Raw genomic sequence first — 10282 nt, forward strand, 5'->3', positions numbered from 1 at the left:
GTCTTCTGTAGCTGAAATGGCGTTTTAAGAGCAAACTAACATGATACCACTCCTTTTATTGCTTCAAGGAACTTTATGATTTACCGAAAAATTGCAAAAATAGCAGTTTCCTAAAACTCCACACTGGGAGATAGTTTCCCCAGGTAGCATCTTGAACTGCCCTTGAACTGTCCATCTCTCACATTACGCTCATGTCCCATCCTAGTGCATGTGTTAAAATTAATGAACCAGTGTCGACACTTTATTCTTAACTAACCTGTTCTTCGTTCCCATCTTGGTTTTTCCTGCTGCCCCTTTCTATTCCAAGTCCTTCCAGCCAGGACACCATCTTAGGATGACGTGCCCTGTCTGTCTGGGTTCCTCTGGGCCGTCACAGCCTTGCAGACCCCCTCATCTGGTGGCCTCGGCGGTTTGAGGAGGGGTGCTGGCCGCTGTTTGGTTGGCAGTCCCTGTCGGGAGCAGCCTGGTGTCCTCCTCGTGACTGGACGGGGCTCTGTGTCCGGGACCTCACGTGAAGTAGCACTCGTTCAGTGACGTCAGTCGTCCTTTCCCTTTGCAACTTCAGCTCAATTAGAAGTCGTTCGATGACTCTCCATCTGTGTACACCTTTCCTTAACTGCCGCTGCGGGATTTTTCTTCCCCGGAGCAGAGTGAAGGGGCTTTTCCTACCATAGGGATTCCAAATCAGGTGTGAACAAGCGTTCATGGTGATGGCTGTAATCCAGGGCTGGTTGGTTCCAGGTGTTTCTGGCAAAATAAAAATTGTGCCCAAGAACTCAACATTTACTGTGAGATTTCCCTGTTAACCGCAAGAAAAGTTGAGAAAAATCTGGAGGTACTTCCAAATCTACAAATACCTACCAATCTGTAGACAGCAAACAGGCTTTCTTTGTGAGACTTAAGATCTTTTAAAATCGAAACTAAACTCACTTGTGCATTTGAATTGCCCACAGCAAACCAAGAGGTCTTTTAAAAAAAAAAAAATCCCACAACCTTCTTATTCTGTTGTTGGAACAAGAGAATGTTCATTTGTCAACGGACGGCTAAAAACCTGTTGTCCAGGAAAGTGCTGGGCACCGTTGACATAGCTGATTGGCAGTCACGTTGCCCTGGCAAACTGGCCTGCTCCATTGCCCAGAATGGGTTTTTGAAAGAGAAAAGAGACTTCTGTCCCTTGAGAATGCAGGAAACTCGCAGTTCATAGGTTAAACCAGAAGTTTGTTTGGGTGACAGGAAATTTGGCAAGCCCTGCAAAAAACAAAAAGACTCGGGCACTGTTTTAAAAGCCATACTATGTAACTTTCCCTCGGGAGCAAGTGGGGCCCCTGGCAGACAGAACTGCAGCTGGAGCAAGGAGGGACACAAACACTGCCACGACCTCCCGAGCGTCCTTGTCTTCACGCCCACCAGGACGACCAGAGGCTCCCGCGGGGCTCCGTCCGAGGGCACCGCGGGGCAGAGGCCCCAAGGAGGCAGGAGGGAGTTCCCGCCAGGATGAGCGACCATGAGCTGTGTTGCTTGGTCTTCTCCCCATGAAGTTACATGAAGACAAGCAGAGAAGCCTCTCTAAGAGTCGATCGTTCTTTTGTCAGCTGACTTCACGGCCACTTTAGATTTGGGCTGGACTTCCCTCCCGTCAAACGTGGGAGAAGGGAGAGAGCAAACTCCTAAGATGCCAACACTGTCGACCTCGGGAGAAGAGCAGTGTGCGTGCTCTCTTTTCTGTTCTCCGTGGAAAATCCCAGTTCTTGTCAGCTTTGCGAGAATTCACTTGCCGGTTTCATTTGACGCCAGAATGAGTCCACTGAGACTTGATCTTGAGAAAGACCATCGCAGCCACCAGGCTCCGCAGACAGGAAAGCGCGTGGTGTCCAGGCCATCCCTGCGTTTCTGTAGCGGGTTGTAGTTCTGGGGGACAATGCCATGAATCAGTGTCAGGGTGAGGGTCTTCTCGGGTGCTCCAGCGGGGACGATGCCACACTGCCAACGCGGGGGGCGCGGGTTCCGTCTGCTCGGGTAACTAGAGCCCACGTGCCACCATGAAGACCCTGCACACCACAACTAAGACCTGGCACAGGCAAATGTATGTATTTTTGAAAAAGGGGACATTCCAAACCCAGGGTGGCTGCCCGGCTTTACGGCACTAATAACCCTCAGTGTGACACAGGTGCCCTAGACAGCGCCCCTTTCTTCATTTATCCACATTTTATTCTTGGCTGTGCTGGGTCTTTGCTGCTGCGCAGGCTTCTCTCTAGTTGCGGTGAGTGAGGACCACTCTCTGGCTCTGGAGTGCAGGCTCAAAGATAAGCCTGTGGTGGTGCACTGGCTTAGTGCCTCCATGACGGACGAGATCTTCCCAGATCAGAGATCAAGCCCGTGTCTCCTGCTTGGGCAGGCAAGTTCTCTACCTCTGAGCCACCAGGGAAGCCCCAGGCACAGCCCTTTCTAAAGCAAGGGAAACAAAACTTTGTTCAAACCTCCGCCCAACATTCAAGGCATCAACCTCCCCCTCAAGCCAGCCTGCCCCTCCTGCTTCCTTCATTCCAGCTGAACCACGCATCCTTTACCGCAACACCTCTCCTCTGGTTCTCTCTGCCACGGGCAAAATCCTGCTAAGGGCTTCCCTAGTGGCTCAGCGGTTAAGAATTCGCCAGGCCTTGCAGGAGACGTGGGTTCCACCCCTAGGTCGAATTTATGCTCTGGAACTGTGATGCTGGAGAAGACTCTTGAGAGTCCCTTGGGCTGCAAGGAGAGCCAACCAGTCCATCCTAAAGGAAATCCACCCTGAATATTCATTGGAAGGACTGCTGCTGAAGCTGAAGCTCCAATACTTTGGCCACCTGATGCAAAGAACTGACTCACTAGAAAAGCCCCTGATGCTGGGGAAGATTGAGGGCAGGAAGAAAAGGGGGACAACAGAGGATGAGGTGGTTGGACGGCATCACCGACTCAATGGACAAGAATTTGAGCAACCTCTGGGACACAGTCAGTGAAAGACAGAGGAGCCTGGCGTGCTGCAGTCCATGGTGTCACAAAGAGTTGGACATGACTTAGCGACTGAACAACAACAAATCTCACCCACCCTTGAGGCTGCGAGAGAGGGAGACGGCAGGATGGCTTCCACCCCAGGCTGCAGCTGTCTCTCAGGGCAGTTCCTGTGGAGCCGCTGATGTCCACACTGAGAAAACCCAACGTTAGTACATGCATGCTTTGGCTGTGCGCCCGTCTGACGTGTCTGACTCCCCAAGAGGCACAACACGGGGTCCCCTTAGAAGACTTGCTGTCCCGTTGGGACGGAGACTGAGGGGAGCCAGCCTGAGGGGTAAAGAGAGCTCAGCCCGCCCTTGGGGACAAGCGGCCTGCGGGTACACAGCCACCAACTCAGAGTGGCCTGGTTAGACTGATTATTGGGGAAACAAGGAGCTGGAGCTCCAGGGCTCCCATGTTCTTTACTACTTTCAGATTCTTGAAAGCCTTCCAGAATATTACAACCTGCAACAAAAATAGTTCATAGTGTAATACAGGATTATAGTCTATAATACAAAATTCCTATGATAAGGTCTTCAAGTTTTCCTGAAAAAAAAAAAAAAGGATTTTATGGGGAAAATCATAACTACATGTCTCTGAAGACTCTAAGGGTAACCCAACAGATTTTTGGAAAATTTACCCCACCCCGCCCCTGCCACCAGCGTGCTGGTGTTTTTTCCTGCCCTCTTTCCTCGTGGAGAATGTCCTTGTAATAAGCCATAGATGTTCCAGTGTGTTGTCTTTCTGAGGTGTTGAAAGTTAGGTTCTGATGTCCTCAAAAACTCACTGGAGCTTTCAGATATATGAAAGTCAGATTCATTCATTTTCTGGTCATTATCTCAGTTCAACCTGCAATAACAAGTCCTCTAGCAGGAACTGAAGTTCGTGCAGCCACTGTGGAAGGCAGTATGGGGGTTCCTCATAAAACTGAAAATGATTCAGCCAGCCTGTTCCTGGGCCTATATCTGGAGAAAACTATGATTCAAAAAGATACATGTATCCCAATATTCATAACAGCACTACTTACCATCGCCAGGACACGGAAACAACCAAAAGATGCATCGACAGAGGAAAGGATAAGAAGTCTGGCACGTAGACACAGTGGAGTATTACTCCGCCATAAAAGAGAACAAAATGATGCCATTTGCAGCAACATGGGTGGAGCTAGAGATTATCATAATAAGTGAACTAAGTCAAAGACAAGTATCACGATACCACTTATATGTGGAATCTAGAATATTACACAGATGACCCCACCTAGGAAATGAACAGACTCACAGACATAGAGACCAGACTTGTGGTGGCCAAGGGGGAGGGGCTGGGGGGCCTGGGGAAGTGCTGGAACGGGATATTAGGGTTAGCAGATGTAAGCTTCTGTATTTATCAACACAATGGATAGTCTACAAGGTCCTAGTGTATAGCATAGGAAAGTATATTCAATATCCTATGTTAAACCATAGTGGAAAAGAATATTTTTAATAGTTTTGCATGCATGCTAAGTCCTTTCAGTCATATCTCTTTGTAACCCCACGGACTGTAGCCCACCAGGCTCCTCTGTCCATGGGATTTCCCAGGCGAGAATACTGGAGTGGATTGCCATTTCCTCCTCCAGGGGATCTTCCCGACCCAGGGATTGAACCCAGGTCTCCAGCATTGCAGGCAGATTGTTTACCACTGAGCCACCAGGGAAGCCTGTGATAAGAATCCAGGAGCTCCTGAGAATCTTCTGTTTAACACCTCTTTGTAAAACTTTGTTTATTGTTGTTCAGTCACTAAGTCGTGTCCGGCTCTTTGCAGTCCCATGGACTGCAGTCCTGTAGGCTCTCTGGTCCTTCATTATCTCCTGGAGCTTGCTCAAACTCTTGTCCATCGAGTCAGTGATGCCATCCAACCATCTCATCCTCTGTCGCCCCCTTCTCCTCCTGCCCTCAAACTTTCCCAGGATCAGGGTCTTTTCCAGTAATTTGGCTTTTCACATCAGGTGGCCAAAGTACTGGAGCTTCAACATCAGTCCTTCCAGTGAATATTATATTCTCCATAGAAGACCAAAAACTTTTGGTTTAAAAAACATCACCCCAATTTTACTACTCTACACAACCACTAAAAATAAATTTAGTATTTCTGTCTAGTCCATTTTCTGTGTATATGATTCATAACATGTCATTAGCTTAAGTCCCAGTGATAATTAAATAGCCGTATATTTCACTCTGTGCCTGCCTGTATCTTTCTACTTTGACTTCTTGCCAAAGCTAGTGGGGCGAACTGTTCTTACAGTAGCAACTATAGGACTTCCCTAGTGGCCAGTGGTTAGGAACCCTCCTGCGAATGCGGGGAACTCGGGCTCTCTCTCTGGTCCGGGAAGATCCCATATGTCTCGGAGCAGCTAAGCCCGTGCACCACAGTGACTGACCCGGCACTCTGGAGCCCAGGAACCACAGCTGTCGAGCCCACATGCCGCGGCTCCTGAAGCCCGGCCGCCTGGGGCCTGCGCTGCACACGGAGAGGCCGCCGCCGTGAGAGGCCTGTGCACACACCCAGAGAGCAGCTCCGAGAGCCCGTGTGCAGCAGTGAGGCCCAGAGCAGACGAAACAACTTAAGTAAGTAATACAATTATTTAAAAAATAGCAACAACGATGATTAAATTTGTGTTCACATGCCTGCTTTGTGTTCAACTTTCTGCAAATCAGATGACTTCTGAGTCCGGGCATTTGCTTCTGAAACCATCCTATGTTCTCATAAATCCACCATTTCTATGGTCTTTCAGGTTTCCTGAGCGCTCAACCTCAGATTCTTTGTGGTACCGTTGAGCAGAACTCTTTAGAACTGACCCTGCATTCCATGGTATCGCTGGTATTGTGAGAAACATTCTCGCTTTCCGTACGCTACCTCTAGATCTGATAGTAAATAATTTTTCACCCATTTAACAATGAAAAATAATGACTTTTTAAATTTACTTATAATTGCAGGGTAATTGCTTTACTGAATTTTGTTGTTTTCTGCCAATGTCAACAGGAATCAGCCATAGGTGTACATGTATTTATACCTGTGCATATACATTTTATCCCAACGTCGTAAAATTAAATCTCAGCATCGTTTCATCGCTCTTCTATTGATTTGGGGGCTTGTGGTGGTGGGCTTCATGTGTCTAGCATAGTTTCATCGCTCTTCTATTGATCTGGGGCTTGTGGTGGTGGGCTTCATGTGTCCAGCAGCACAGGTTTGTGTCCAAGGAGGTCCTCATGGTTGTTTACAGAAACCAGCTCTAAACTGAGAGGAGAGCTCAGAAGGGTGCTTAGTTACCAAACTTAGGTTTTTATTCACTGGCGACCTGATACTTGTCTTTGGCACAGTAACCAAGATCTTTGTAGCAATGCCCAAATAAGAATTTGAGCTCTCAATAAGCACATGAAAAGATGCTCAAAATCACTTAACCGCCAGGGAAATGCAAATCAAAACCACAAATGAGAAGCACTTCACACTTACTAGGATGGCTAGAATTTTTAAAAAAGGACCTTAACAAGTGTTGGTGAGATGGAGGGGAATCAGAACCTTCATTCACTGCTGGTGAGATTGTTTGCCTTTAGAATACAGTCAGGGCCTCAAAATGTTAAACACAGAGTCATCATAGTTGCTCAGTCGTGTCCAACTCTGCGACCCTATGGACTGTGGCCCGCCAGGGTCCTCTTCCATGGGATTTCCCAGGCAAGAAAACTGAAGTGTGTTGCCATATCCTCTTGTAGGGATCTTCCCTACCGAGGGATTGAACTCATATATTTCTTGCATATCCTGCATTGGCGGGTGGATTCTTTACCAGTGAGCCACCTGGGAAGACAGAGTTATCATATCACCCAGCAATTCCCTCCCTAGGTATTTACCCCAAAGAAGTGTGAACACATCCATACAAAAATGTGTACATGAACAGTCAGAGCAGCTTTGTTTATATTAGAGAAAAAATGAGAACCCCAACGTCCAACCACTGACATGTGGATAAAATGGGAAATATCCATACAATAGAATATTATTCAGTAAAATGAATAAAGTATTGACATGCATTACAACATTGATGAACCTTGAAAACACGATGTTAAGAAGCTGGATGTATCTTTATAATCACATTATGTGATTTCATAAATATGAAATATCCCAAACAGGCAAATCTATAGATACAGAACACACGTTAGTGGCGGCCTGGGGCTGTGGGGATGGGAGATGGGGTGTCAGTCTCTCTGGGGTCTGACGGTCTTGTTCTCAAATTAGGCTTTCCTGTCAGTCCGGTGGTTAGGGCTCTACTCTTTCACTGCAATGCACCCAGGGCGCAATCCCTGCTCAGGGAACTAAGATCCCACATGGCCAAAAAGAAATTTAAGTCTTAGTTCAGCTATACATCATTTAAAAAACAGATTAAAAGTAATAAAATAGATTAACGCATGGCACAGAGAAAAAAATCAGGTCTAGATCATAGATACGGTTGCCTGTGAATTGACTAAAAACTGTTGAACTGTGTCTTTAAATCTGTGAATTTTATAGTACGTTAATTATATACACGGTAAGACTGTTTTTGCAGGAAAGAATCTGACCATTCAGTCACACACACAAAGACTGAAAATAGACACCAAAATGTTTTTTTTGGAGGGATGGTAATCACAAGACACCTTGTCTCCTCCACACTTTCTAACTTTTCTACAGAGACAAGCAGGACGAAGACATTCTAGGCGGAGGGTACAGCAGGCGCACAGGCCCTGAGGCCTGGGCTCACCCGGGAGGAGGGGGCGGGCTGTGCGGGTGAGAACGCAGCAGCAAGACCTCTCTCCCAGAGACAGAGGGAGACACAGAACAAAGGGCAGAATCGGAAGCTTTCAGGTGGGGCAATGAACTTTCTATCCAAGAACCATGGCCCAGTTCATCCATAACTTTGCAGAGAAGGCCCCAGCGCTGGTTAAGTCTGCAGCTACTTACTCAAAGCCTCAGTCGGCTGCATTTGGGGACAAAATGCTGAAAAAGATGATCCATACTGCTCAATAGAAACAGTGACAGACTTTATCTTTTGGGGCTCCAAAATTACTGCAGAGGGTGACTGCAGCCATGAAATTAAAAGACGCTTGTTCCTTGGAAGAAAAGTTATGACCAACCTGGACAGCATACTAAAAAGCAGAGACATTACTTTGCCAACAAAGGTCCGTCTAGTCAAGGCTATGGTTTTTCCAGTAGTCATGTATGGATGTGAGAGTTGGACTAAAAGAAAGCTGAGAGCCGAAGAATTGATGCTTTTGAACTGCGGTGTTGGAGAAGACTCCTGAGAGTCCCTTGGACAGCAAGGAGACCCAACCAGTCCATCCTAAAGGAATATTCATTGGAAGGACTAATGCTGAAGCTGAAACTCCAATACTTTGGCCACCTGACGCGAAGAACTGACTCACTGGCAAAGACCCTGATCCTGGGAAAGATTGAGGGCAGGAGGAGAAGGGGACGACAGAGAATGAGATGGTTGGATGGCATCACTGACTCAATGGACCGGAGTTTGAGTAACCTCCGGGAGTTGGTGATGCAGGGAGGCCTGGCGTGCTACAGTTCATGGGGTCGCAAAGAGCCAGACATGACTGAGCGACTGAACTGAATAGTGTTCAAGCCGCTAGCTTCAATCAGCTCCCAGTTAAGGCAGCTCTGCTGGGTGGTTTGGTGACCACTGAGCTGTGGATGTGGTTTCATGGTGGTGAGATCATAGCCAAGTGTGGCATCATTGGTTGTGATGTTTGAAGACCAATATGTAACATGTGATAATGTTTGCTTTCTTATTCGGATGTTCTTGGACCATGTGTGAGGAGCCTGGTATTTGAATAAAATAAGACAACAGGTCAAAAAATACACAGCATTTAAAAGAATAGCACAACGAGGGGCTTCCCTTTATGCTATTCTTTATTTTTTTAAGTTTTTTTCATCAGATCAGATCAGTCGCTCAGTCGTGTCCGACTCTTTGCGACCCCATGAATCACAGCACGCCAGGCCTCCCTGTTCATCACCAACTCCCGGAGTTCACCAAGACTCACGTCCATCGAGTCAGTGATGCCATCCAGCCATCTCATCCTCTGTCGTCCCCTTCTCCTCCTGCCCCCAATCCCTCCCAGCATCAGAGTCTTTTCCAAGGAGTCAACTCTTCGCATGACGTGGCCAAAGTACTGGAGTTTCAGCTTTAGCATCATTCCTTCCAAAGAAATCCCAGGGCTGATCTCCTTCAGAATGGACTGGTTGGATCTCCTTGCAGTCCAAGGGACTCTCAGGAGTCTTCTCCAACACCACAGTTCAAAAGCATCAATTCTTCGGCACTCAGCCTTCTTCACAGTCCAACTCTCACATCCATACATGACCACAGGGAAAACCATAGCCTTGACTAGATGGACCTTTGTTGGCAAAGTAATGTCTCTGCTTTTGAATATGCTATCTAGGTTGGTCATAACTTTCCTTCCAAGGAGTAAGCGTCTTTTAATTTCATGGCTGCAATCACCACCTGCAGTGATTTTGGAGCCCAGAAAAATAAAGTCTGACACTGTTTCTACTGTTTCCCCATCTATTTCCCATGAAGTGATGGGACCAGATGCCATGATCTTCGTTTTCTGAATGTTGAGCTTTAAGCCAACGTTTTCACTCTCCACTTTCACTTTCATCAAGAGGCTTTTGAGTTCCTCTTCACTGTCTGCCATAAGGGTGGTATCATCTGCATATCTGAGGTTATTGATATTTCTCCCGGCAATTTTGATTCCAGCTTGTGTTTCTTCCAGTCCAGTGTTTCTCATGATGTACTCTGCATATAAGTTAAATAAACAGGGTGACAATATACAGCCTTGATGAACTCCTTTTCTTATTTGGAACCAGTCTATTGTTCTATGTCCAGTTCTAACTGTTGCTTCCTGACCTGCATACAAATTTCTCAAGAGTCAGGTCAGGTGGTCTGGTATTCCCATCTCTTGAAGAATTTTCCACAGTTTATTGTGATCCACACAGTCAAAGGCTTTGGCATAGTCAATAAAGATTTTTTCATAATTTTATTTATTCATCAATTTTTGGCTGTGCTGAGTTTTTGTTGCTGAAGGGGCTCCTCTCGAGTTGCGGTGCGCAGGCTTCTCATCGTGGCGCTTCTCGCTGTGGAGCCTGGGCTCCTGGCCGAGTGGGCTCCGGTGGTTTGCAGGCACGGGCTCTAGTGCACAGGCTTATTGCCCCTTGGCCTGTGGGATTTTCCCGGACCAGGGTTCAAACCCATGTC

Source organism: Bos mutus, chromosome 19 (genome assembly GCF_027580195.1).
Source record: "Bos mutus isolate GX-2022 chromosome 19, NWIPB_WYAK_1.1, whole genome shotgun sequence".
NCBI lineage: Eukaryota > Metazoa > Chordata > Mammalia > Artiodactyla > Bovidae > Bos > Bos mutus.